This window comes from Rattus rattus, chromosome 6 (genome assembly GCF_011064425.1).
Source record: "Rattus rattus isolate New Zealand chromosome 6, Rrattus_CSIRO_v1, whole genome shotgun sequence".
NCBI classification, from domain to species: domain Eukaryota; kingdom Metazoa; phylum Chordata; class Mammalia; order Rodentia; family Muridae; genus Rattus; species Rattus rattus.
In genome coordinates this window covers 98332243-98359195 of record NC_046159.1, presented here as the reverse complement: position 1 = coordinate 98359195, position 26953 = coordinate 98332243, and the positions used below count along the sequence as shown (strand labels likewise).

The 26953-nt window shown below is 39.9% G+C and overlaps 1 protein-coding gene across 1 annotated transcript in view; it reads left to right on the top strand.

The window, feature by feature from the left end:
- The first annotated feature begins 11513 nt into the window (after positions 1-11513).
- LOC116903904 (TRPM8 channel-associated factor 1) overlaps positions 11514-26953 on the top strand; it is a 43064-nt gene continuing 27624 nt past the window's right edge. Inside the window, exon 1 of the mRNA XM_032906672.1 lies at positions 11514-11639. The gene's annotated coding sequence lies outside the window, so the exon portion shown is untranslated. The remainder of the gene's footprint in view (positions 11640-26953) is intronic.

Here is a 26953-nt window from a genome sequence, read left to right as displayed (position 1 = left end):
TAGCAGGGGGATTCATTACATTATGAAGTTCAGACCCAGTTATTACAATGATGTCTCCACAGAATCAATGGTACCAAATCAATTCTGAACGTTTTTTCAGTATCCATCAGCTCAGAGGCTGATTTTCAGAGACTATATAGGCTTTGTAGTTCATCTTAGTAATGTAGTTTCTACTCAGTTTAGCTCATGTTTACTTCTGTGGCTAATCACCAGGGGTGGTAAGGGATAATGATGAGTGATGGAAACATGGAGAGTAAACCAGTGAGATTTTCCTTTAATTTTTTTATGTTGAAATATTATAATAAAAAGTTAAAAAGGAGAACTTTTGTTTTCTTTATTTTTTATTTGTTCATCTGAACTGTATTTACCACAAGCTATAACCACAAGGGAAAGACCTTCAAATGATGATTACAAAATCCTTGAACCTGGGCATTGGACTGAGCTATTTGCTGCTGCAGCTGCTGGTTTCCATCAACCTTGCCCTGGAGATGATGTCTCAACCCAGATAAGGTGGACAAGGCCTCCCAGGCTGTCAGCAGTGGCCTCTCTAGACAGCTTTCCAAGTCTGTCTTCTATCCCTAATATAAGCACTCAGCAACAACTTACCCAGATCCATTTAGATTTCTATTATGGCTGTCTGTATTCTTTGGGAAACTCAGTATCACTCACCTTGTTTTTCCTAAATTTCCTCACCTGATTCCCTTTGCTTCCATAGGGAAGTTTCAAAGTTTTGTAAAATATATAATTCCTTAAAACACCAAAACACATGCCCAGTTCCTTCCCAACCTAAAGGCTTGTGCTTGTCCCTCCCTCCCCACTCTCTCCCCTTCCTCTCTCTCTCTCTCTCTCTCTCTCTCTCTCTCTCTCTCTCTCTCTCTCTCTCTGTCTTTTTTTCCTTTTTAATCATAAACTCATAGATCTTGACAAGAGAGGATGGAAGAAGGATTTGTAGAAGACTGTCCAAGACCAGTGGGAGCTGGAATAGCCACTGGAGAAACTAGATATAACTCTATTGAAGCTGTTTTAGATACACAATACCTTGATTATTATAATTTATATATTCATAAAGTACAAAATTTCCTAATGTGTCATTCTTTTCCAAGTAAGTTTCCATTGTCGTAAGTCACCACAAGTCATAGGGATGTATTGTAGCCCTGTGGTGGACTATTTTATCAGGCTCAAGACCTAGGTTTCAATCTCTTGCAACCTATAAAGAGCAAAACCAAAATGAATGACAACAGCAACAAAACACACTCAAATGAAAATCACTGTCATCTTTAGTTATCTACTGGGAGCTAGTTCCCAGATTAGATCACTAGACATGAACAGGACAGCATAGCATAGATCGCATGAGGGCACCCACCCTCTGCCATGATCTTTATGTCACCTTTAGAGTCCTTACAAGATGCAATGCCCATGCTATGTAATGTCAGGGAGCAGTGGCAAGGAAGAAAGTCTGAAAATGTCTGTACAGATGTACTTTTTCCCAAATATTTTCAAGCCTCATGGGATGAGATTCATATACTTGTATACATAGAAGGATGGCTCAGAGCAAAGGATCAGAAGACAGCTCTTGAGCCACTGTGGAGAGCGGCTCAATTTTCTTTTGTGATGTTGAATAATTAGGCTAATAAGCAAGCATGCTACCTTGGCTTTACCTAACAAATCTAAAAAGAAAGATCCAAAATGATCAAAGTAATTCCCAGGAATTTAACTGCAAGCCAGAGCAAAGCTCGCAGAAATATAATAGACGTTATTATAAAAGGGACAGGATAATATGACCAATTTTATGTGGGGCGATAAAGGAGAAAATAATGAAGGTCTCAGAACTCACAGAATAGCAGTACAGGTTTTGTCATAACCTACAAGACAAGAATTGTTTTCCAAGGCAGTACATGGTTTAGCTTGTGTTCCAGAGAGCCACCACAAATTACTGTGCAGAAATAAAAAGTAACATTTAAAAAGAGCTGGTAATGGCCTGGACATAGAACGTTTTTGCTGCAGTGTTTATAAAATTTTGAACTTACATATATAGTTTCTTTGTTTTACAGCCCTAAGTAAACCATTTAATCACTGTAAACCTTTATTCGCATGAAATGCTGACAATGGTATCTTCCTTATCTGTCTGTGTGAAAAAAAAGTGGCAGCTGTGTGCATGCTCAATTCTTTACAGCCATTTTAAAAACTACTTCATCCTATGATGCCCATCACTTAACATATACTATTCACATTTTAAATGATTTATTTTCTTTTTTTTAAAGATAGCATGATATTTCTTATTTACATTTCAAATGTTATTCCCTTTACCGGTTTCCTGTCCATAAGCCCCCTAAACCCTCCCCCTCCCCTTCTTCTATAAGGGTGTTCCCCTTCTCATCCACCTCCCCTTACCGCCCCCCCAACCCGACAATCCTCTGCACTGGGGGTCCAACCATGGCTGGACCAAGGACTTTTCCTTCTATTGGTGCCTAACAAGGCCATCTTCTTCTGCTACATACGCAGCTGGAGACATGGGTCAGTCCATGTATACTCTCTGGGTGGTGGTTTAGTCCCTGGGAGCTCTGGTTAGTTGGCATTGTTATTCTTATGGGGTTGCAAGCCCATTCAGCTCTTTCAATCTTTTCTCTAGTCCTCCAATGGGGGTCCAATTTTCAGTTCAGTGGTTTGCTGCTAGCATTCGCCTCTGTATTTAACATGCTCTGGCTGTGTCTTTCAGGAGAGATCTATATCCAGTTCCTGTCGGCATGCACTTCTTAGCTTCATCAATCTTATCTAGTTTTAGTGGTTGTATATATATGGGCCACATGTGGGACAGGCTCTGGATGGCCATTCCTTCAGTTGCTGCTCTGAACTTTGCTTCCATATCCCTTCCTGTGGATATTTCTGTTACCCCTTTTAAGAAGAAGTGAAGCATCCACATTTTGGTCATCCTTCTTCTTCATGTGGTCTGTGGATTGCATCTTGAGTAATTCAAGTTTTTGGGCTAATATCAACTTATCAGTGAGTGCATACCATATGTGTTTTTCTGTGATTGGGTTACCTCATTCAAGATGATATTTTCCAGTTCCATCCATTTGCCTATGAATTTCATAAAGTCATTGTTTTTGATAGCTGAGTAATATTCCATTGTGTAGATGTAGCACATTTTCTGTATCCATTCCTCTGTTGAAGGGTATCTGGGTTCTTTCCAGCTTCTGGCTATTATAAATAAGGCTGCTATGAACATAGTGGAGCACGTGTCTTTTTTATATGTTGGGGCATCTTTTGGGTATATACCCAAGAGAGGTATAGCTGGGTCCTCAGGTAGTGCAGTGTCCAATTTTGGGAAGAACTGCCAGACTGATTTCCAGAGAGGTTGTACCAGTTTGCAATCCCACCAAAAATGGAGGAGTGTTTCTCTTTCTCCACATCCTCGCCAGCATCTGCTGTCCCCGGAGTTTTTGATCTTAGCCATTCTGACTGGTATGAGGTAGAATCTCAGGGTTGTTTTGATTTGCATTTCCCTGATGACTAAGGATGTTGAACATTTTTTAGGTGCTTCTCAGCCATTCGATATTCCTCAGCTGAGAATTCTTTGTTTAGCTCTGTACCCCATTTTTAATAGGGTTGTTTATCTCTCTGGAGTCTAACCTCTTGAGCTCTTTGTATATTTTGGATATTAGCCATCTATCAGATATAGAATTTGTAAAGATTTTCCCAATCTGTTGGTTGCCATTTTGTCCTAATGACCGTGTTCTTTGCCTTACAGAAGTTTTGCAGTTTTATGAGGTCCCATTTGTCAATTCCAGATCTTAGAGCATAAGCCATTGGTGTTTTGTTCAGGAAATTTTTCCTAGTGTCCATGTGATCGAGGCTCTTCCCCCGCATTTTTAGGTTAAGTGTATCTGGTTTGACGTGGAGGTCCTTGATCTACTTGGACTTAAACTTTGTACAGGATGATAAAAATGGATCGATTTGCATTCTTCTACCTGCTGACCTCCAGGTGAACCAGCACCATTTATTGGAAGTGCTATCTTTTTTCCAGTGGATGGTTTTAGCTCCTTTGTCAAAGATCAAGTGACCATAGGTGTGTGGGTTCATTTGTGGGCCTTTAATTCTAATCCACTCATCTATCTGCCTGTCTCTGTACCAATACTATACAGTTTTTATCACTATTGCTCTGTAATACTGCTTGATGTCAGGGATGGTAATTCTCCCAGAAGTTCTTTTATTGTTGAGGATAATTTTCGATATCCTGGGTTTTTTTTTGTTATTCCAACTGAATTTGCAAATTGCTCTTTCTATCTCTATGAAGAATTGAGTTGGAATTTTGATGTGGATTACATTGAATCTGAAGATAGCTTTTGGCAAAATGACCATTTTTACTATATTAATCGTGCCAGTCCAGGAACATGGGAATCTTTCCATCTTCTGAGATCTTCTTCAATTTCTTTCTTCAAAGACTTGAAGTTCTTGTCATAGAGAAATGATTTATTTTCTATCTACTTAGATTGAGGACTTAGTTATTAACATATTTCCAGTACCCAGAACAGTATCTGGCATACAATGTTCAGACATTGTATTTGTAAGGATGTGTGCACTATAAGGAAGTAAACAAAGGAGTCGTGATGGACCAGTTCTAAGTATTGATTGGTGTGCACACAAACTTACTCACATAATGACATAAAATGTTATAGTTATGTGTACAAAGGTGCATACTCAAAAGCAGGGAAGCTCCAATCAGCTTTGCAAAGTATGCTGACTCTGCTTCCTGTTTGTAACACATGAAGCTATGGTTCCTTTTGCAACTTCCTCTAAATTTCTATTTCAAAATTAAAAATCATGAATGTTTTTATATTACGTTTTATTTGTTGTGTGTGTGCACATACATGTGCCACAGTGTCCATTCAGAGGTCAGAGGTCAACCTGTGATTGGGTCTTCTCCTTCCACCATGTCCATCCCTGGGATTGAATCTGGTTGTCAGATTGGAGGCAAGAACATTTACCCCCGAGCCATCTTGCCAACTCTATAAATCTTGAAAAGTTCAAATTAACCAGTAAGGTTCAGCTTAGAACTGTTTTTTTAAGAAAAAAATAAAAATAAGTACTTAACAATGTTGAATAGCTTTCTTTTACAATGAAGGAGATTTATTTTATCTTTCTAATTAAATTCTTAGTGGAAAGAAATGTAAGAAGCTCTGATTTTTATTTGTCCTTTGGTATTTCCTGAACTATTCAGCCCATGTTCTTAATAGGAAGAGCACTGAGATACTCCTTGACATTTAAAGGTAGCTATTCTCCACAGCTCCAGTTCCTGAAGTCAACATCCTAATTGTCACTAAAGTCAGAGTAGCTGAGCAGCACACCAAACCTCATGCATTGTTAGGAAAACAGCCTAGAAATTTTCTGACGTAAATATCCTCTCTCAAAAGCATTGCTCATCTTCCTTCTGCTTTTCCCACAATCTTTTTGCCCAATATTTAAATCTCACTGGAAAATCATATTTGCTTATTTCTGGCTACTTTGCCAAAAGGAAATTTTCTCCTTTCCCCACCCATTTGAAGCCGAAGACAATGGTCCCTGTTATTTGATCTTAATATTCTTGCATCAACAGGGTTCATGACTAAAAGTTTACAATCAAAGAAAGCAGCTCGTCTTTTGACACTGTGTTTATTTATTTTAGTGGACAGTATCCTGCCTTTCCTTTTTTCTGTGTACTTCTTTATCTAATATCCACTTGTTGATCATTTTTGACAGCCTGACAGATGTAGAAACTTGTAAGAATGCATTAAAAAAGTACTTCCAAGCGGAAACTTTTTCAGATTCAGTGCCTCAGAGAGAACTTAATATTTTAAAACAGAATAATGTAAGTCAGTAGAATGCTAAGCACTTTTATTTTATTTTTTTTTAAAAAGGCAGAACAAACTGTGAATTCCCCTCACATTAAAAAGCTCCTTAAGAGAATAGCCTTGTTGGGGCACCAGTGGAAGGGGAAGCTCTTGGTCCTGCCAAGGTTGGACCCCCAGTGCAGGAGAATGTGGGGGGGGGCAGTAAAGGGGGATGGACGGGGGGAACACCTGTATGGGGGAGGGGAGGAGATGGGGGCTTATGGACGGGAAATGGGGAAAGGGAATAACATTTGAAATGTAAGTAAAGAAATATATCTAATAAAAAAAGAATAAAAGAAAAGAAAAGCTCCTGTAAACTTCCTGTAGTCAGACACACATCCACCCCCAATTGCAGTCCCTCCCACCTACCCCATCATGTCTCTGAAGATGCATCTCCTCATATAACTCTTGTTCTTATAATGAAGAGGAAGCCTCACTTCTAGTCTAATAAATAATGATCCTTCACTGAAGATATGTAGAATCTTCAAAAATGCCAAGGCTATCAAAGCCAAGGAAAGACTGAAGATATGAGACATTCAAATGTCACATGCCCCACAGTCATAAATGATATTTTTGGGACAACTGACTAACCTCAAACTGGATCTGAGAATTCGAAATGTAACAAATAGTAGGCATTTTGTTGGTCTGTATTACTTATGAAAAGGGATTGATACTCAGAGGGTGTTGGAACATCATTTAAACAAATTGATCTCAAATGCTCAGGTGTAAGCATTCTCTGCTCTTTAAACTGTGCTACAATGTGGGTGATTTTCAGAAGCCAATGGTGGCTTCTATCAGGAGCAATTTCACAGAATCCTTTGTCCTGCACCTCTCTAATAAAATGGAGTTGATTTTCTCTGCATTCAAAAGCATCTGTTACTAGATTGTATCTCATAATCAGTGTCTAAAGAAGCAGCTGCAGGCCATTAATTCTGTGTCTCCCTGGAACAGGTTGTCTTCAAAGTACATCACAGTGTAATGTCATGGGGAGCAAAGGTCACTGTTCTTGCCCTTGCGTGAGATTAGGCAGAAAGATTGGCCTTTATTATCTTATCTTTAGAGTTGAGTTATTCACAAAGACAATAACATGGACAAGATTTTGTTTTATTAAAATCCAATTTGGAATCTTAAATGTCCCAAAATTCTTAGAGATGTTGATCTTACAGTTGATTATAAATAACAGTTTTGTTTGAAATATATATCCAATTTCAAAATTAATACAAATTTAGAAGTGTTTGATAGCTATGGTTCTAAAGGAATAATCTAAAATGAGAGGATTGTCTTTCAGATTTTCAAAGTTATACAATATAAAGAGTCACATGTGTAGACATGTATATGGTGTGTGTGTGTGTGTGTGTGTGTGTGTGCGCGCGCGCGCACGCGTGCGTGCATGGACATATAGAAATCATTATGAAAAAAAACTGATTATAAGAAATCTATCTACTCTTATAGTTGTAAAGCCTAACCAATTCTGAGGAATTCAAGGTTTGTTGATAAGTTTGAGACCTAGAAGGCCAATGATTTGGTTCAGTTAGTACCCAAAGGTCCGAGAATCAGGGGAGCTGAAGGCCAACATGGTCTGATCCAGGAAAGCATTTTTTTCCATCCACATCCACAAGATTAAAACTAATGTCTCAGGTTGGGTATGGCAGTGTTCACCTTTGATCCCAGGATAGGGAGGCAGAGGCAAGTGATTTTCTGTGATTCTTGAGGCTAACCCAATCTACACAGCAAAACCTTGTCTCAAAAATGAAAGAAGATGGGGAAAGGCAATGTCCCACTTAGAAGGCAATTGGATAGGAAGAATCTATTAGTTGTGGGAAAGTCAACCTTTTTCTTATATTCAGACTATCATTAGGAAGAATAATCTTCCTTCATTACTCTCATAGAAACACACATAAATGTGCCCATCCAGATAAACAGGGAGTACATGTTCCAGCTAAACTGATCTATAGCATTAACCATCATAGCAATGATAGTGCAAAAAGAATCCAGTTATTGAGCTATTAAAAGCACAAAGCTCAATGACTTCCTCATCAAATGCCGCCAAGCATCATTGCTACAAATAGCTCTAAATGTAAAGTACTAGTGCCCTAGGACACATCTCATTACCACCTGCTCACTTGTCCTAGGGTGCAATGTTTGTCTGGTGACAGTCACTGGATCCTCAATGTGAGGTGGGATCCAAATGAACAATTGTACCTCCTACTCTCAGAATTGAGGACTGTGGTATGAGTGCCTGCTACCTACTACTTCTAATGTTGAAAGCCTAGGGAGTCCACCAGATGCCTAACACATGGCTTTTCTTTTGGAGACCTTCCAAGTGTTTTGCAATTCTGTGTCCCTTTCTCAACTCAAGTCGCCACATTGCTGGGACTGCCCTTTACCCACCAAGGGGGACATCATGCAGTGAACCACTAGAGATAGGATTACAAACCCAAATGCCTTCAAAGGTCAGACACTAATTTATATGGCTACCCCAGTGAGAGCTGCTGGGATCTGGTCTGTCTGTGGATCAGACTTGTGTGAGAGGAGCTGTGGAGATGGGTGTTTGCAGATTACTACCTGTTTCCAGCAGACCAGGGCTCCTTGGAGCTGAGCTGGTGCTCGCCTGCCAAGACAGTTGCATTGCTCTCTTGCCAAAGCCTCCTCTCAAAGAAGATGACCAAGAGAATGCATGTCTGTAGTCCTCTCCTCACACACATGAGGTAAGGGAACATTTTTAGTTTGGGTTGTTCCTCTGTGGACAAAGGAACTCCAAAATACAGGCGGTAAGAAAGAGTTTGTACAGATAGAAATAGAGGATAACAATGAAACTTAAGTGCTTGCATACGTGTGTATGTTGGTGTGTGTGTGTGTGTGTGTGTGTGTGTGTGTGTGTGTGTGTGTGTGTGTGTGTGTGTGTGTGTTGATGTGTGGATATAGGTGGAGGCCAAAGGGTAACTTGGGTGTACATTTTCAGGATCCATTCATCTTAACTTTGTTGTTGTAGTTGTTTTGTTTCATTTTGTTTTTAGACAGTGGCCCAAAGCTCACCACGTAGATTAGACTGGTTGTCCATTAAGCCACAGGGATTCATCTGTCCCTGCCTCTTTAGCTCTGGGATTACAAGCCTGTGCCACTACATCCAGCTTTTTACTTGGGCTCAAACTCAGCCCTTCATGCTTGTGTGGCAAACAGACTGAACTAGGTCCTCTTCTCCCTAGCCTATGATCACTGGGGAGCCACCCCTCCCTCTCTCCATTCCTTCCCCCACCCCATCTTCAGCATCTTGGGGGATGAACAGACACATTGTCAGTGCAAGGAGCTCTTCCCTGATCAGTATGGAGAAAACATAGGCTATACTTTCCTCCACTGCTGAGGTCCTTGTCACAGCCCATCCTCTCCTGGCTCTAGTGCTTCTGCTCTTCTTTGAGAGTTACATGCTCTTTTCTAAGAAGTGCTGGGCCCTGGAGAAAAGGAGGGAATGGGGGGCCTGGAATTCTAGAAGACTTTTCTTACACATTATCACAGCGTGTTCCAATTCTTAAAGCGGCAGAAGTTGAAGTGGTAATAAGTGCTTCTTAGAGATCAAGGCAAGTGTTCTGTTGATATGATCTGCCCACTACACACTCTGCCTATGGAACTGCACTCTCTCAGGGAGGAAGCTGAGCAATCCAGAGGAGAAAAGAGGACTGAATGGCAGAGAGACATGGCCTCAAAAGGAAAGTTGACGACGAGAGGCCAGCTAGAATTGGGGCGGAACAGGCTACAGTCAGTCAGGTTACAACTGAAGCACACTGTGACAATGTGTGAGAAAGGTCTCCTCAAATTCCCAGAGAGTTTCAGAAATATGCTAGGAGCCTGGTGCTGGCTCCCCTTTTTTTTTTCTCTCCAGGGCCCAGTACTACTTGGCAAAGAAGATGTAAGTAACGGTCAGAGGAGGAATGGGCACACAAGGGCTGGGTGTGTATGGAGCTGTGACAAAGTCCCCCAGAGAATGATTTGATGTTGAGCTAGGTACCAGCGAGCTGAAGGTCAGTGATGAAGGTCCCCACATTGCAAGGAGGATGTCCTAGTCACAACAGAGTAAAGCCCATCAATGTGGCAGTATGATGCAATCATCCATGTCTGCAATTACCTGTCCCCTTTCAGACATTTATATGATCTTTGTCACATGTACTGGTAAAGTCCTATTTTAACCCTGATAGAGAAAAAAATATCACAGAACAGGACAAAAGCCATCCCAATATACCTCTGGTGAAAGACAAATGACCCCATATATAGAAACCATATATCATTCTAGAGCTTGTTAGGATGCAATGTTTCAGGACCAAGAAGTGGTAGTCCAGATGGAATTAGGCTTGCTAGTTTATCTGACCTTGAGCTGAGAAGTCATTTGGATAGGACCAGTGGAATGGACACCAGGGTACCTAAGGAACTGAGAACATCAGAAAGCTGAGAAGAGGCCATACCAGAAGTATGGAGTGATGAGTCCATGCCTCTACAGACAGGACAGGTCCCTGAGCAGGGAAAGTCAGATAATTTAAGGCATTCCCTGGAAGCTAGAGAAGGGAGGGAAATGAATTCTCCCTTTGAATTTCCAGAAAGAATGGTAGCTTTGCCCAATGGGGCCTGTGCCGGGCTTCTGATGGACAGAATTATAAGATGCCAGAAGGGTGTTCCTGAACTCATCTCCTTGTCTGGCAAACTGTAGTAGCAGCCACTATTAACTGATAGAATTCCTAGTTCATGAAACAAAAGATGCAACATCTTCCAACTCCAGATGTTTGGGTCAGTAAGATGGCTCAGCAGGTAAAGGTTCTCTCTGTCCTGTCTGACAACCTGAGTTTGATCTTCAGGACCTGTACAAGGAAGGAACTGTATCCTACAGATGGACCTATGACCACCACATGCAGACGGAGGCTGTGACACAGTGCACTCCCTCGTTAAAAACTGGCACACATGCGAGTATGTACAGAAACGCGCGCGCGCACGCGCGCACACACACACATACATGATAATTAAATAAAAGATGGCTACATCGATGGATGAACAGGTGTAGTTGAGGGAAACTATGCAGCAAAACTTATTTTTAAAAAGCCAGGATTTTCCCTGGTTTACCTAACTAGTCACAGGACACTGGGTTCTATTTTATATTAATTCGGTGGTTGTGAGTGCTGATGTGTTCACTTTTAGTCTCCCTTTTACATAAGATATAACAAAATGTAATCACACTCTCTTTTACCAAAACTTGACTGTCGCATTAAATTTAATATAGGACCCATAGATTTATTTTTTCCTCTTAATGTAATTGTGCATAATTTCTGACAAAGCTCTATTGTTTTATCAATGTTCTATTTGTTCAAAGTGTTAAGCTTTCTTTCTTCATTCATTTATTGATTCGTTCGTTCGTTCGTTCGTTCGTTCGTTCGTTCGTTCGTTCGTTCGTTCGTTCGTTCGTTCGTTTGCTTGTTTTACAAATTGGCCAGTTGCACACCAAGGAGTTGGAACTTCATCTCCATCCCAGATACAGGGTTGCATCCTGGAACAGAAATTGACACAAAGGAGAGCCTCTGAGATCTGGCAGCAGGGAGCTGAGCACCGCCCACATCCCCGTGTGACCAATCAGTTCTCAGGACGGCCCGTTGCTTGCTCCCCTTCTGTGCCAGTGACTTTCCACGTCCCCCAACTACTGGTCCACCGCCCACTCCCTTGCAGGCCCGAAGCTTCTTCCCCTTGGGAAGCCTCCTCCGTAGCTGTTGTGCCTCCGAACCAGCACTTCCGACCGAGGTAGAGTGAATGGGGTTAGCGACTGGGTCTGCACCAGGAGAGGGCTTCGATGACAAAGGCCACTGCCAGAAGGGTGGGGGGCTTCGTGGGAAAGGGGACAGGAGGTAGCGAGTGTCTTGGGGGGCTGCGTGGGGGATGTGGGCACCCCGGGCGTGCTGAGGTGGCTGATGCATTCCACCTTGAGACCTTCCTCTCTGTCCCTTTCTGAGCTTTCCACTGCTTTAGATAACGCCTTTAGTCTTCCTGCATTGTTATCCGTTCGCCAGCCAGGAACCCCCTCCCCGCCATCCCCATTTCCCTGTTGAGTGGTTTGTGTTCAGCGGGGAGCCACTGGGATTTGATCAAAGGAAGCCACTGGGATTTGACCAAAGGAATCATAGAGGTTCAGGAGGGAGGCTCCACGCACAATTCTTTAAAGGCCACGGGCTATGCTTAGCCTCCTGTCCCCGCCCCCAGGTAAAAGTCCTCTCCCTGTCCTTTAAGCACTCAGGGGCCTGGAGTGAATTTGCTCTGAGAGGTGGGTGGGAAGATGTGGGCAGGGTGCTGCTGAAATGGGTGTGGGGCTGCTGGAGAGCGCAGGTCTGCAATGTCTTTGGCCTGCAGCAGTAGGGGCTTAGATTATCCAGTTGGCAGATAAACATCCCCCAGCTGGCCTCCTGGGTTGGCCCAACCTGAAGTGAAGGGAGCCCCAAAGGACAAAATGGGAGGGAGAAAAAATGATCTTGCCAATTAGACAATCGAGGAAACATGGAGGACGAACCCTTAAAGCCATTCTCCAATGGATTTGCAAACTGATTGCGTTTCGGCTCTTTACTTTGTTTTGCTTCACTTTAAAGATTTAAGAATAAAAAGAATGTATATCATTCCAAAGTGATCTAACCTACAAGATAATGAAATAAATGCCTGACCATTTTGTGGGTAAAAATAAGGCTTGAATACCATATTGGAGGGTCTCATTTCTGCCCTTCCCTGCCTGAGACATGGCATTTTCGCGATTTTTCTTTTAACTACGCTGTTTTGCATAGTTCTACGTTTGTGTGTAAACCATATATGTGTTACTTTATGATTCTGTCATGCTTTCATATCATGAATATTATCCCTTATTTCTTATTTTTCTGGGATTCACCCTCGCTTATACTTCTTTCATTTTTATTTCTTACGGTTTAATGCCCTATACTTATTCTACCTTTGGGCATTTTGATTTCTAGCTTGGGGGAATGCCTTCATTTTTTTTTTTTTATGTGACAAACTATCCCAACATGTAATAGTATAAAGTCAATAATAACAACAAAACCACTTCTATTATGTCTTTACCCACCTCCCAGTTTCTGTGGATCTAGACCCCACTCGTGGCTTAGCTGGAGTCTCTGGCTAGAGGCCCTTACGTGCTATATCGTAAAGGGGTATTGGCTCAGCCTGACTCAAGGCTCATTGGAGCCACCACAGGATTGTTGTAGACTTGGGACCTCCTTGATTTTGATTGGGCATGTCCTTCTTTGTAGTGAGCGCCTTGTTATAGAGGCTTGCTGGGACATAATATCTTGCTCCCTCTACCCCCCCCCCAGAGTGAGGGCTTGCCAAAAGAAAGGCAAGACCAAGTTATCCTTTTCTTCTCTAATCTCAAAAATGACATCTCTTTCTTTTTGTCACTTCTATTCTTGATTGCCCTCACTCCCTATACACACTCAAGAGGCGAATTTCACATGGGCGTGGACACCCATAGGCAAATATTTCAAAGACTGCCTACTATAGCAATCACATAATGTCTTCTAACACCCATGACTGTGTACAAGTGCTTCTTAAGAATGTGCATCCAAGAGCAGAATAACCAGGCCATAGGATTTGTATATATTCAACTCTATTAGGCCATTTCTAAGTTCTTCCTCAAGCACCAAACTAGTTGGCACTCCCTCCAGCAAAGGAGCAGAGATCTTGATACTCCACAGACCTGTCATAACAAATTACGTTTTTAGTCTGGCGAGCATGTAGTAGAAGCATTCCTATGGGATTTCACTTAGCATTTCCACACAGCTAACAAGGCAGGCTGCCTTTTGTATATGCCGATCAAGTACCTGGCTTTCTGTCTGTATTTCTGATACCTGGTTTGTACATATTCTCCTAGTAAGTTGTTTTTCTGTACCTGATTGGCTCATTGGAGTCTTTTCTTTATACGATCCATGTCTCAATCAATATCTAAGTTATTGTATGTGCTACAAATATCCACTTCCAGACTGCATCTGAGATTTTCTCTCTCTTTATCTCTCCATGCCTCTCAGTGAAAAATATATGTTTAAGTTATGAGAATTTCTTTTATCATTTGTTAAGAATTGTTTCTTCAAAGGAAAAGAGAGAATTGTATCTTCAGGGGGCTGGAGAGGATACAGGCCTTTGCTGTGTGAATGTGAGGATCAAAACTGGACTACCAAGCTCTCAGGTAAAAGTTGGGCTGGTAGGGCAGCCACGTGTAATACCAGCATAAAGAGAACAGTGATTCCCCCGCCCCCAAGGCAAGATTATTAGCTAGACTATCAGACTCTCAACTTTAAGGCCAGGAGAGACCCTCCCTCAGTAAATAAAATGAAAACAATGTCATCAATTGTTTCAATGGCTGTTGAAAGCATCCTGTAATTCATCAGGCTGAGATGACTCAGCTGTTCATGGTGTGTACTCCCTTCGCTAAAGATTGGCAATCAATTCTCAGCACTCACAGGTAGCATAAAATGCCCTGTAACCTGGCATCAACCTCTGGCCTCCTCCAGTGGGAGCAGACATACAAAACACATATACACATGAATGATACCCCCCACACACAGAGGCACACACACAGGACACAGTTGTATCCTCAGGGTTATAGAGTAACTTACTGTCTTGTTTTTCAGTGGTCTCTAGTGACACCAATGGTTTTGCATTAGGCATTCAGGCTTAGTCTACGTGAAACCTGTTTACTTAATTGTTTATTCCATGCAGATGATCACCTTTCCTCACACCACTGGTCTGCATGAATCAAGTTTTCCATGTGTGTATAGATTTATTTTAAGCTCCCTACTCTCATTAATCTACTTGTCTTTATATATTAATTTTTGTCAATCAAATTTGATACAATTAATTAGTCATTTTATTTACCAGTACCGGCTTTCAAATTTGACACATGGACAATAGTCATCGAAAAATCATGACAACTTTGTTTCTCTTTTTCTGAATATCTTTAATCTTTAATTTCTTTTTTAATCCCTTCCTGCTTTGGCAAGGCCCATCCTACGCTGAGTAGAAAGGTTTTATTATGTAGACTTTAAAAATAGCTTTTACCATAGTTATCAGGTAAATTCTTTATTTGGTGAGTATGTTTGTCATAAATGAATGTTTCATCAGTTGTTTCTGTGGCTATTGGAAGCATCATGTAACTCATGGGGCTGAGAGATGGCTCATCCATTGAGAGCATGTACACCCCCTTACCCAGGATTTGAGGTAGCTCACTGAAGAATGGAACTCCAGCTCCAGGGGAGCCAACACCCTTCACCTCTGTGGGATTCAGCACTCACATGCATACACCCACACACATAGATACACAATACAAAACAAAATAAGCCTTTTTAAAAACAGAAGGTACCATGTAGTTCTTTCTCTTTAAATATATTTTGGTGGCAAGGCATAGTGTTTAACTTCTAACAGTAAGCTAGCTGATGTCTCTAGAATACCAGGGTATCGCTAGTGTGTATGTCATGGCATGTATAAAGAGCATACAGAGACAAGCATTATTTACATTTATGTAAGCTAACATTGGTCTATACTTACCATTTTCTGTACTGTTCTGATCTGCCATCGGTATCATCTCAAAATAGCTAGAGTAATGTTTTTTTCTCTGGCTCTGTTACAGAAACTCTGCACAATGTTGCAGTTATCTATTTCTTGAATAGTAAAGCCATCTAGAATTGGAGTTCTGGGGATTTTTAGGCTTGATGGTTGAACTACTTTATTATAGTGAATGCTTTGCTTAAGCTCGCTGTATGTTTTTATTTGTAAATTAATTAGAATAAAACAATTCCATTATTTAAAAATACAATTATAGGACTATTTGGGATTTCTTATGGAGTCACTTTTGATATGTATTCAGTATTACTTTAAAAAGTAAAATTCAGTATTGCTAAAAACATTATTACTAAAATTCATTATCGGTTTAAATCTTTCTACATTCTGTTGTGATGACCTTTTCTTTAGTAAAGTATTCCACCTTCTTTTTCCTAGAATTTCGTGTACTTTATTGCCTCTTACACACACACACACACACACACACACACACACACGAACACACACACACGTGCGTGCGCACGCGCATGCACACATACACACTTTTTTCTTTTATTGGATTTTTTTATTTATATTTTTTCTTTTATTGAATATTTTTTATTTACATTTAGAATGTTATTCCCTTTCCTGGTTTCCCAGGCATAAGCCACCTATCCCATCCCCTTCCTCTTTTCTTTTTCTATAAGGGTGTTCCCCTCTCCATCCATCCCCTTTCCACTGCCCCCCTGACATTCCCCTACACTGGGGGTTCAACCTTGGCAGGACCAAGGGCTTCTCCTTCCATTCGTGCCCAAGAATCCCATCCTGTGCTACATATGCAGTTGGAGCCATGGGTCAGTCCATGTATAGTCTTTGGGTAGTGGTTTAGTCCCTGTGAGCTCTGGTTGGTTGGCATAGTTGTTCTTATGAGGTTGCAAGGCCCTTTAACTCCTTCAATCCTTTCTCTAACTTCTCCAACAGGGGTCCTGTTCTCAGTTCAATGGTTTGCTGCTGCCATTCTCCTCTGTTTTTGACATGCTCTGGCTGTGCCTCTCAGGAGACAGCTATGGCACCTGTCAGCATGCACTTCTTAGCTTCATCAATCTTAACTAGTTTTCGTGGCTATATGTATGTAGGCCACATGTGGGGCAGGCTCTGAATGGCCATTCCTTCAGTCTCTACTCCAAACATGGCCACCATATCCCCTCCTATGAATGCTTTTGTTCCCCATTTTAAGAAGGAGTAAAACATCCTCATTTTAGTCCTCCTTCTTGAGCTTCATGTGGTCTCTCCATTGTATTTTGGGTAATTCCATCTTTTGGGCTAATATCCACTTATGAGTGAGTGCATACCATGCGTGTTTTTCTGTGATTGGTTACCTCACTCGGGATGATATTTTCTAGTTCAATCCATTTGCCTATGAATTTCATGAAGTCATTGTTTTTGATGGCTGAATAGTACTCCATTGTGTAGAAGTATCACATTTTCTGTATCCATTTCTCTGTTGAAGGGCATCTAGGTTCTTTCCAGCTTCTGGCTATTAGAAATAAGGCTACTATGAACATAGTGGAGTATGTGTCCTTGATGTAGGTTGGAGCATCATTTGGGTATATGCCCAGGAGAGGTATAGCTGGGTCCTCAGGTAGTTCAATGTCCAATATTCTGAGGAACCTCCAGACTGATTTCCAGAGTAGTTTTACCAATTTGCAATCCCACCAAAAATGGAGGAGGGTTCCTATTTCTCTACATCCTGGACAGCATCTGTTGTCACCTGAGTTTTTGATCCTAGCCATTCTAACTGTTGTGAGGTGGAATCTCAGGGTTGTTTTGATTTGCATTTCCCTGATGACTAAGGATGTTGAGCATTTCTTTAGAGACTTCTCAGCCATTCGATATTCCTCAGCTAAGAATTCTTTGTTTAGCTCTGTACCCCATTTTTAATAGGGTTATTTGTCCCTCTAGAGTCTAACTTCTTGAGTTCTTTGTATATTTTAGATACTAGCCCTCTATCAGATATAGGATTGGTAAAGATCTTTTCCCAATCTGTTGGTTGCCATTTTGTCCTAATGACAGTGTCCTTTACCTTACAGAAGCTTTGTAGTGTTATGAGGTCCCATTTGTCAATTCTTAGATCTTAGAGCGTAAGCCATTAGTGTTTTGTTCAGGAAATTTTTTCCAGTGCCCATGTGTTCCAGATGCTTCCCTAGTTTTTCTTCTATTAGTTTGAGTGTATCTGGTTTGATGTGGAGGTCCTTGATCCACTTGAACTTAAGCTTTGTACAGGGCAATAAGAGTGGATCAATTTGCATTCTTCTACATGCTGCCCTCCAGTTGAACCAGCACTATTTGTTGAAAATGCTCCTTTTTCCATTGGATGGTTTTAGCTCCTTTGTCAAAGATCAAGTGACCATGGGTGTGTGGGTTCATTTCTGCGTCTTCAATTCTATTACACTGATCTATCTGCCTGTCTCTGTACCAATACCATGCAGTTTTTATTAATATTGCTCTGTAATACTGCTTGAGGTCAGGGATGGTGATTTCCCCAGAAGTTCTTTTATTGTTGAGTATAGTTTCGCTGTCCTGGGTTTTGTTTTTTTGTTTGTTTGTTTGTTTTTTGTTTTTTGGGGTTTTTTTTGTTATTCCAAATGAATTTGAAAATTGCTCTTTCCAACTCCATGAAGAGTTGAGTTGGAATTGAATCTGTAGATTGCTTTTGGCAAAATGGCCATTTTTACTATATAAATCCTGCCAGTCCATGAGAATGGGAGATCTTTCCATCTTCTGAGATCTTCTTCAATTTCTTTCTTCAGAGACTTGAAGTCTGTGTCATACAGATCTTTCACTTGCTTGGTTAAAGTCACACTGAGGTATTCTATGTTATTTGTGACCATTGTGAAGGGTGTCATTTCTCTAATTTGTTTCTCAGTCTGTTTATCCTTTTAGTAGAGGAAGATTACTGATTTGTTTGAGTTAATTTTATACCCGGACACTTTGCTGAAGTTGTTTATCAGCTGTAGGAGTTCTCTGGTAGAACTTTTGGGGTTACTTAAATATACTATCATATCATCTGCAAATAGTGATATTTTGACTTCTTCCTTTCCAATTTGTATCCCTTTCACATCCTTTCATTGTCTGATTGCTCTGGCTAGGACTGTGAGTACTATATTGAATAAGTAGGGAGAGAGTGGGCAGCCTTGTCTAGTCCCTGATTTTAGTGGGATTGCTTCAAGTTTCTCTCCATTTAGTTTAATGTGGGCTACTGGTTTGCTATATATTGCTTTTATTATGTTTAGGTATGGGGCTTGAATTCCTGATCTTTTTGTTGTTGTTGTTGTTGTTTTGTTTGTTTTTTTCTTCTTTTTTTTTTCAGAGCTGGGGACCGAACCCAGGGCCTTGTGCTTGCTAGGCAAGTGCTCCACCACTGAGCTAAATCCCCAACCCCTTGAATTCCTGATCTTACACACACACACACACACACACACTTTTTATCTCATTAGTTTTTACTTATGTCAAAGTCTTAACTTTGTGTACTTAGCTCATAATTCTGAACTTTTCTTTCTAAGTTTTTGAAGTTTTAAGTTTCTGTGGCCATGTTTTTAGCTATATCCCATAACCATTTATGTGAATATTTTTATTATGCAGCTTTTTTTTTTTACAAGCATTCTTTATTTCTTCCGATGGCTTAGTTAAGGACTAACGACTAACATCATTGTCTTAGTCAGGGTTCTCTAGAGTCACAGAACTTATGGGTAGTCTCTATACAGTAAGAGAATTGGCTACTTATTCTCTTTCCAACTTCATGTGTATGTTTATACATGCACACACACACACACACACACACACACATATATGTACACGCATATGTTGACGGACTTTTCCTTTTGTTTTTTCTGTCTACCTCAAAGGAAACAGTTATGAATCTATTTTTTAATAGACATAAGCCCTCATTACTAAACATATATCTAATTTATCTGAATAGATAATGACCATTTTTGCAAAATTACTGAAGCAGATCATAAGAACTGTGTGTAAGTCCCACCAATTGCAGACCTTAATCACCAGTAGATACTGAACCACGTCATGGTTAGCCCTCTAGGGTGAATAGAAGTATCTATTGCAGAATTAACATGCGTTAAATAAGGACGATTTACACTAAACATTTGTTTTTTCTCTCCTGCCCATTTAGGTTTCTTATTTTATAAAGTTTTCAGGTGTTTTGTTCATTTGGGGGTAAGACATGATTTTGTTATATTCTGAATATATATATATATATATATATATATATATATGCATTTTTCATTTTATTGAAATTTCTTCCTTTTGGCTTGCCTTTTCACTTTGATAAGCTTCTAATTAAAAAAACCTGTTTCACTTTACTTAATTTTAATTTTTTTTCAAAAAGTAGCATCTTTTGAGATGAAATTTTACTTTGTCAGCCAGGCTGGCCCCATAGTCACAGCAATGCTACATCATCAGTCCTCCAAGTGCTAGTCTTACTGTTGGGAGCCATGACACCTGGCAAATAACCTTTAACTTTTATAGTTAAAGGTAAACCCTTGAAGGTCATGCTCAAGTCCTGTTTAAGAAAACTCTGGGGCTGGAGAGATGGCTCAGCGGTTAAGAGCACTGACTGTTCTTCCAGAGATCCTGAGTTCAATTCCCAGCAACCACAATGTGGCTCACAACCATCTGTAAAGAGATTTGATGCCCTTTTCTGGTGTGTCTGAAGACAGCTACAGTGTACTTATATATAATAAATGAATAAATCTTTAGAAAAGAAAACTGTCTACTTGTTCCCCAAATCTGCCCTATGCTTAGTTGTACCACTGTACATGTGTTACCCCCAAATGAACAAAACACCTGAAGGCTTTATAACATAAGAAACCTAAATGGCCAGGAAAGAAAAAACTTTGTGACAAGCCATCATTAATGCGTGTTAAATCTTCAATGGATACTTCTATCCATCCTATAGGGCTAACTGTGACACTGCTACCTTTGCTCATCCATGAGAAGGAACTTTAGTCCCTTTTTCTTCCTGCAAGGAAAGTACTCACAGGTATTCTGCATTTATGGCATTGTCTAACCTACGTTGCCACCCAACGTCTCCACATCCTTGTCAGTTTGAGTTTCAGCATATGAGCTTTGGAGGGAAACATATGTGTCCCTGACAATGGGATTGGCTTCTCCTAAATGGAGCCCTGTTTTCTCTTTGTGCTCATGTTTAATTTTTGCTACAACTGGAATCAATATTTGATAATGTTTTCCCTCCATATTATTTGTGTGGATGTGAAGGGGTGTGTTTTGTGAGTACAGCATGCATGAGTTAGGGGAACAACGTATATATGCACAGAGACTAAAGAAAGAAAATATGTGTCTTACTGTATCACTCTCCATCTTATTCCCTGTAGAGACACTTAGAGACAGTATGAATGCAGGACTTGCTATTTCTGCTCCACTGCCTGGTCAAGAAAGTCAGGGGAATCCTCCTCGTCCACTTCACAGCACTGGGGTTATAGATGTGTGTTCTGCCAATCCCCCATCCTGGATATTTAAGTGAGTTCTAGGGATTGAATTCAGTTCATCATCAATGGAGAGCATGTACTCTTACTGACTCACCCATCTCCCTGTCCTTACATCATTTTAGAATGGTATAATTTTTACCAGTTTTCATGATAATTATATATATTACAGCTTGCCACGGTCTTTCTAACTGCAAATTATTACTTTTACTTATTTTAAAACAAAAATCTTTTTTTTATCTTTATTAACTTGAGTATTTCTTATTTACATTTCAAATGTTATTCCCTTTCCCGGTTTCCAGGCCAACATCCCCCTAACCCCTTCCCCTCCCCTTCTATATGGGTGTTCCCCTCCCCATCCTCCCCCAATTACCACCCTCCCCGAAACAATCACGTTCACTGGGGGTCCAAACGTGGCAGGACCAAGGGCTTCCGCTTCCACTGGTGCCCTTACTAGGATATTCATTGCTACCTATGCAGTTGGAGCCCAGGTTCAGTCCGTGTATAGTCTTTGGGTAGTGGCTTAGTCCCTGGAAGCTCTGGTTGGTTGGCATTGTTGTTCATATGGGGTCTCAAGCCCCTTCAAGCTCTTTCAGTCCTTTCTCTGGCATTCGCCTCTGTATTTGCTGTATTCTGGCTGTGTCTCTCAGGAGAGATCTACATTCAGTTCCTGTCGGCCTGCACTTCTTTGCTTCATCCATCTTGTCTAATTGGATGGCTGTATATGCATGGGCCACATGTGGGGCAGGCTCTGAATGGGTGTTCCTTCTGCCTCTGTTTTAATCTTTGCCTCCCTATTCCCTGCCAAGGGTATTCTTGTTCCCCTTTTAAAGAAGGAGTGAAGCATTCGAATTTTGGCCATCCCTTTTGAGTTAAAACAAAAATCTTAATCCAGCTCGTTTCCATGAATCCATTCAGATGTGTTAGTCATATATTTGATTTTGCTTTATACCCTACCACAAGATGTGATATTTGTTTATTTTTAAAAAGCCAATTCTTATGCATATCTGTACACTGATTACTCTTTCCAGTATACTGTTTCTTCCCACAGTGTGCTCTGTCTTTCTGGGATAATTCTCCTTAATCCTGAGGAGCTCCTTTGAGTAGCTCTTGTTCTGTATTCTGATGTTCCGAAATTTGCTCAGACTATGGTTATCTAAAATTGTCTGTATTTTGCCTTTAATTTTTCAGAGACATTTTTTGATATACATAGAATTGTAGGCTGGCAGGTCTTACAGTCTCTTTCTTTCAACTGCATTATCCTGTTCTGTTCTTGTTTCCATCTTTTCTTTTGAAAACCAGCTGTATTTTCGTTTCTTTGAGAAGAAAGTGTCTTTACCTCCGGCTGCTCTTCAGATCTCTGTAAATTTGGTTTTCAGCAGCTGACTGTGCAGAGTGTGATTTTCTCTTTATTTATTCTGCTCAGAGAGAACATAGAGCTCATTGTGTTTTTATGTTTTTCATCTGTCTTAGATAATTCTGAAATATTAATTATGAACTTGTTGCTTCTCTTTCTTTCCTTCCCAATAGAACACTAATTGTATGGCAGTCTTGCCAGTCCTCACATTGAACTCTAGATTTGTTTTTAATGTATGCATGCCTGTGTGTTTGCACATGTGGGTGTGGTGCATGCAGAAACCAGAGGAAGAGGTCAAATCCCCTGGAGCCATGTGGCAGTGTGTAGCCTTGCTGGGACTGAACTCTTGCCCTCTGTAATGGTAATATCAGCTCTTAATTCTTGAGCCATCTTCTACCTACTAGAACAACTCTAAAATCTATTTCTCTTATAGGTTGGGTGTTTGTTTGTTTGTTTTGTTTTTGGGGTGTTGTTGTTTTGGTCGCGGCAGCATTTCCTACTTCTTAGTTTCCTTCAACTTTTTACTGAGTTTAAGATGCTGGTGAAACAACCTCGACTCTAGCTGGTTTTTTTTTTCTTTTTGCCATCAAAAAGGATTTGGAGATAGAGGTACAAATATATTCAAGAACAGTGGTTCTCAACATGTGGGTCTCAACCCCTCTCGGGTTCAGATGACCGTTTCACAGGGGTCACCTAAGACCATCAGAAAACACAATTGAGAACAGTAGCACAATGACAGTTATAAAGTAGCAACAAAAATAATTTTATGGTTGGAAAGGGTCACTACAACATGTGGCCCTGTATTAAAGGGTCCCAACATTAGGAAGGCTGAGAACCACTGGTCTAGAGGAAAACTTTCAAACATTATTTTTGGCTCACCTCAGGTTCGACTTTGCTGTGAAAACATAATCTGGATGGGTAACATGTGGTCCTTACTGATAAATCATGACTTTGCTTATGTGTCAAGTGCAAGCAGAACATTTGTACAGGAGCCTTCTTGTTATAGCTTGATGTCCACTATTGTGTTTCAGCTACAGAAATGAATGACATTTGGGCAAGATTTATTGGAGTCTCTGCCTATACGTATCATAGGAAAGCTACATGTAGAGTTTTTATTCATTCTCTGAGGTTCTATTTCCAAGGCCTCCCTTTGAGCTTCATTTGGATACCTAATCTTAAACGAGGCTGACAGAAGCCTGGGTTATTTAGCACTATGGGTAGAAAAAATGTTTAAATGGGGAAAGTTCTAGGAAAGGTGGAGTCCTGTGTTTTCTGTCCCTGGTGGATTTATTTCTGGAAGCCTTTATCAAGGGCCTTGAGTTGTTTATTCTTTGGAAGAGGCTTTCTACATTTCCCATTTGTTTGTTTGTTTTCTGTCTTCAGTGGGTCTTACCCCAAAGATAGACTGGAACAACTGATCTCTCACCATTACCTGTTACATCTTGGTTTGTTTATCTCATATCCTTGTCTTGTTTTCCTTTCTTAAGATTCATTCTTTAGAATTTTCTTTAATCTGACCTGATAAATTCTCAGTATTTATTGGCCTAAAAAAATGTTTGAAAGATAGTTTGATGGATATTCCAGATTACCTAATGTGGCGATATGAATAGAAATAGCCCCCATATACTCATACGGAGTGTTGTTATTGGAGGTGTGGCCTTGGAAGAGGAAGTGTGTCACTGGTAGTGGGCTTGGAAGTTTCAGAAGCTCATGCCAAGACTCTCTTGCCGCTGCCTGCCAATCTAGATGTACAACTCTCAGTTACCTCTCTAGAAACATGTCGGCCTTCTTGCCACCATGCTTCCCACCATGACAATAATGGACTAAACCTCTGAACTGTAAGCCAGCTCCAATAATTTTCCTTTCTAAGAGTTGCAGTGGTCGTGGTGTCTCTTCATAGCACTAGAAGCCCTAACTATTACACCTGGTTTTTTGTTTTATTTTGTTGTTGAAATATCATCATATTGTCTTCTTGTTTCTGAGAAAGCTGTGTGATATGACGCCATTAGCTATGTCTCAATAATTCCAACTCTTTTCTCTCACTGGAATTACTCTCAGTCACCCACCATCACACCAGTTGGTTCTTAATGTCTTTCAGTTCACTATGATATACATTTGTAAAAAAAAGACATCTACCTTCTTTGAATGTGTTAGGCTTTCTAGATCTGAGAACTGGGTTTTTCAAGAACTCTAGAAAATTAATGGTAATCACTTCTGCCAAAAGCAACTTTGGTATAATTTTTTCTAATATTTATTTAGAGGTCAGACTAAGGACATTTTAAATTTTCTTCCTGTGCCTTCTGTATCTTTTGTTCCTTTTTGTTTTTTCCATATTCCTTTGCTTTACTCTACTCTAAATCCAGTTTAGTAATTTAACTTAATTTTCCTCTGTTCTGGATCCAGTGCAATAATTTACATTTAATATTGTTTAATGTTCCATTTAATCTATTCAACAATTTTTTATTTTGAATTTTATTTTAACTATTCAATTATTTCGTTTCTAATTTTGTTTGATATCTTATAAATATAGCTATTTAATATCCATTTTGTTTTGAAATTTTGTTTTCTGTCTGTTAAATGCAGGTGTTTTATGTTCTATACCTATTATTATTTCTCCGAGTTCTAACTGTTTCTGTTACCTTGTTTGTCATGATTCCTTTTCATGGTCTTTTGCTTCCTTGAATGTCTGTTGACTTTATACAACTATTATTGTGAATGCGCCTTTTGTGTGGAATTTTTTTATCTGTAGCAATTCTTTATTTTCATTGAGGTTAAACAATCTCTATTAGTTTCTACATACTTGAAATATTACCAAGCTGGATTATACAAAGTTATTTTATTTTCTTAGAGTTTTAGTAAAAGTAGCCATCATTCACATTCCAAATCTATATGAATAACTGATTTGAGGTTAGTATGGGTCTCATAGGCTTTTCCTGTGTTCCTCTGAAAAAACTGATAGGCAAGTTGCATTAGTTTCTTCTTTGTTGGGCAAATTATTTAATGTTAAACTTACCTCATAGATCCTCTAGTGAGGGAGCCTTTAATTACACCCTTTACAAATAGGAGCTTGCTCACATGGTCCTAGACTGGTGAAAGTCACCCTTCTTTCTCCAAGGTTTTTCAAAAACATCACGTGAAAGCTGACTCTTACACTTACTTCTCACAGTGTCCTCTACTTTCAGTTTATTTTGGCTTTGTATATTCCTTACTTTCATATCATAATGACAGATTTATATTTTGTATTTATAATCTTTTATTGTTGATTTAACATGGGGTATCGAATCAAATATAATCTTAGAACTAAAAATAAAAACAGCTTCCTTACCCTGTTATGAGCATAATACTTGTAAGGAAATTAAATGTCTGTGAAACATAAATGTTTCTGTAGCTTTAGAATTTTCGCAAACTTAACACGTCCTTGGTTCAGTGATTAAAATGTTTAAAAGTAACAAGTAAAACAATACAAACAAAAAAATTTAAAAAGAAGCCACAACACATTTTGGGCCATTCATGATCTTATCTAAAGGTGAACATTATTGTAAACTTTATTCCTAAAATTGACCTTCCTTTTTTTAAATATATTAGACATTTTAAAAATGTGTTAGAGGAATCAGAGAAAGGACTGGAAGAGCTTGAAGGGGCTCGAGACTCCATATGAACAACAATGCCAACCAACCAGAGCTTCCAGGGACTAAGCCACTACCCAAAGTCTATTCATGGACTGATCTAGGGCTCCAACCTGATAGGTATCAATGAATATCCTAGTAAGAGCAACAGTGGAAGGGGAAGCCCTTGGTCCTGACAAGACTGAACCCCCAATGAACGTGATTGTTGGGGGGAGGGCAGTAATGGGGGGAGGATGGGGAGGGGAACACTAATATAGAAGGAGAGGGGTAGGGTTAGGGGGATGTTGGCCGGGAAACCGGGAAAGGGAATAACAATTGAAATGTAAATAAGAAATACCCAAGTTAATAAAGATAAAAACAACAACAACAACAAAAAGAGTAAAAAAAAAAGATAAAAATAAAAATGTGTTAGACTTGTCACTGTGACAGATACTAGCTAGAGAGCAACAATTAAAAAGAGGAATGGCTTGTTTGGGCTAATGAATTTGGAGGTTTCAGTCCATGGTAGACTCACTCCTTTGCTGTGGGCTGATTCAAGGATGAAAGACCACAGTGATAAAGCAGACTGGGGCAAACTTGCTCATGACACATGACACCTTAGCCAGGAAATAAAGAAGAGTAGAAAGAAAGTTTGATCTAGGGCTGGAGAGATGTCTCAGCAGTTAAGAGCACCGACTCCTCTTCCAGAGGCCCTGAGTTCAATTCCCAGCAACCACATAGTGGCTTACAACCATCTGTAATGGAATCTGATGCCCTCTTCTGGTGCGTATGAAGATAGCGACATAGACAAGATAAATAAATAAAATCTTTAAAAAAAAAAAAGAAAGAAAGAATGTTTGATCTAAGCACCAGTCATCCATGAACTGGGAACCAAGCCTTCAATTAATAACTCTTTTGGGGTGGACACTTCATAAGTAAACCATTGTAATGTAAATATACTCCTATATTTATTGCTGGGAAGAGACATCGTGACCAAGACATCTCTTAGAAAAAAGTTGTTTCCAGTGACTCACTTCTTCCAACAAGGCC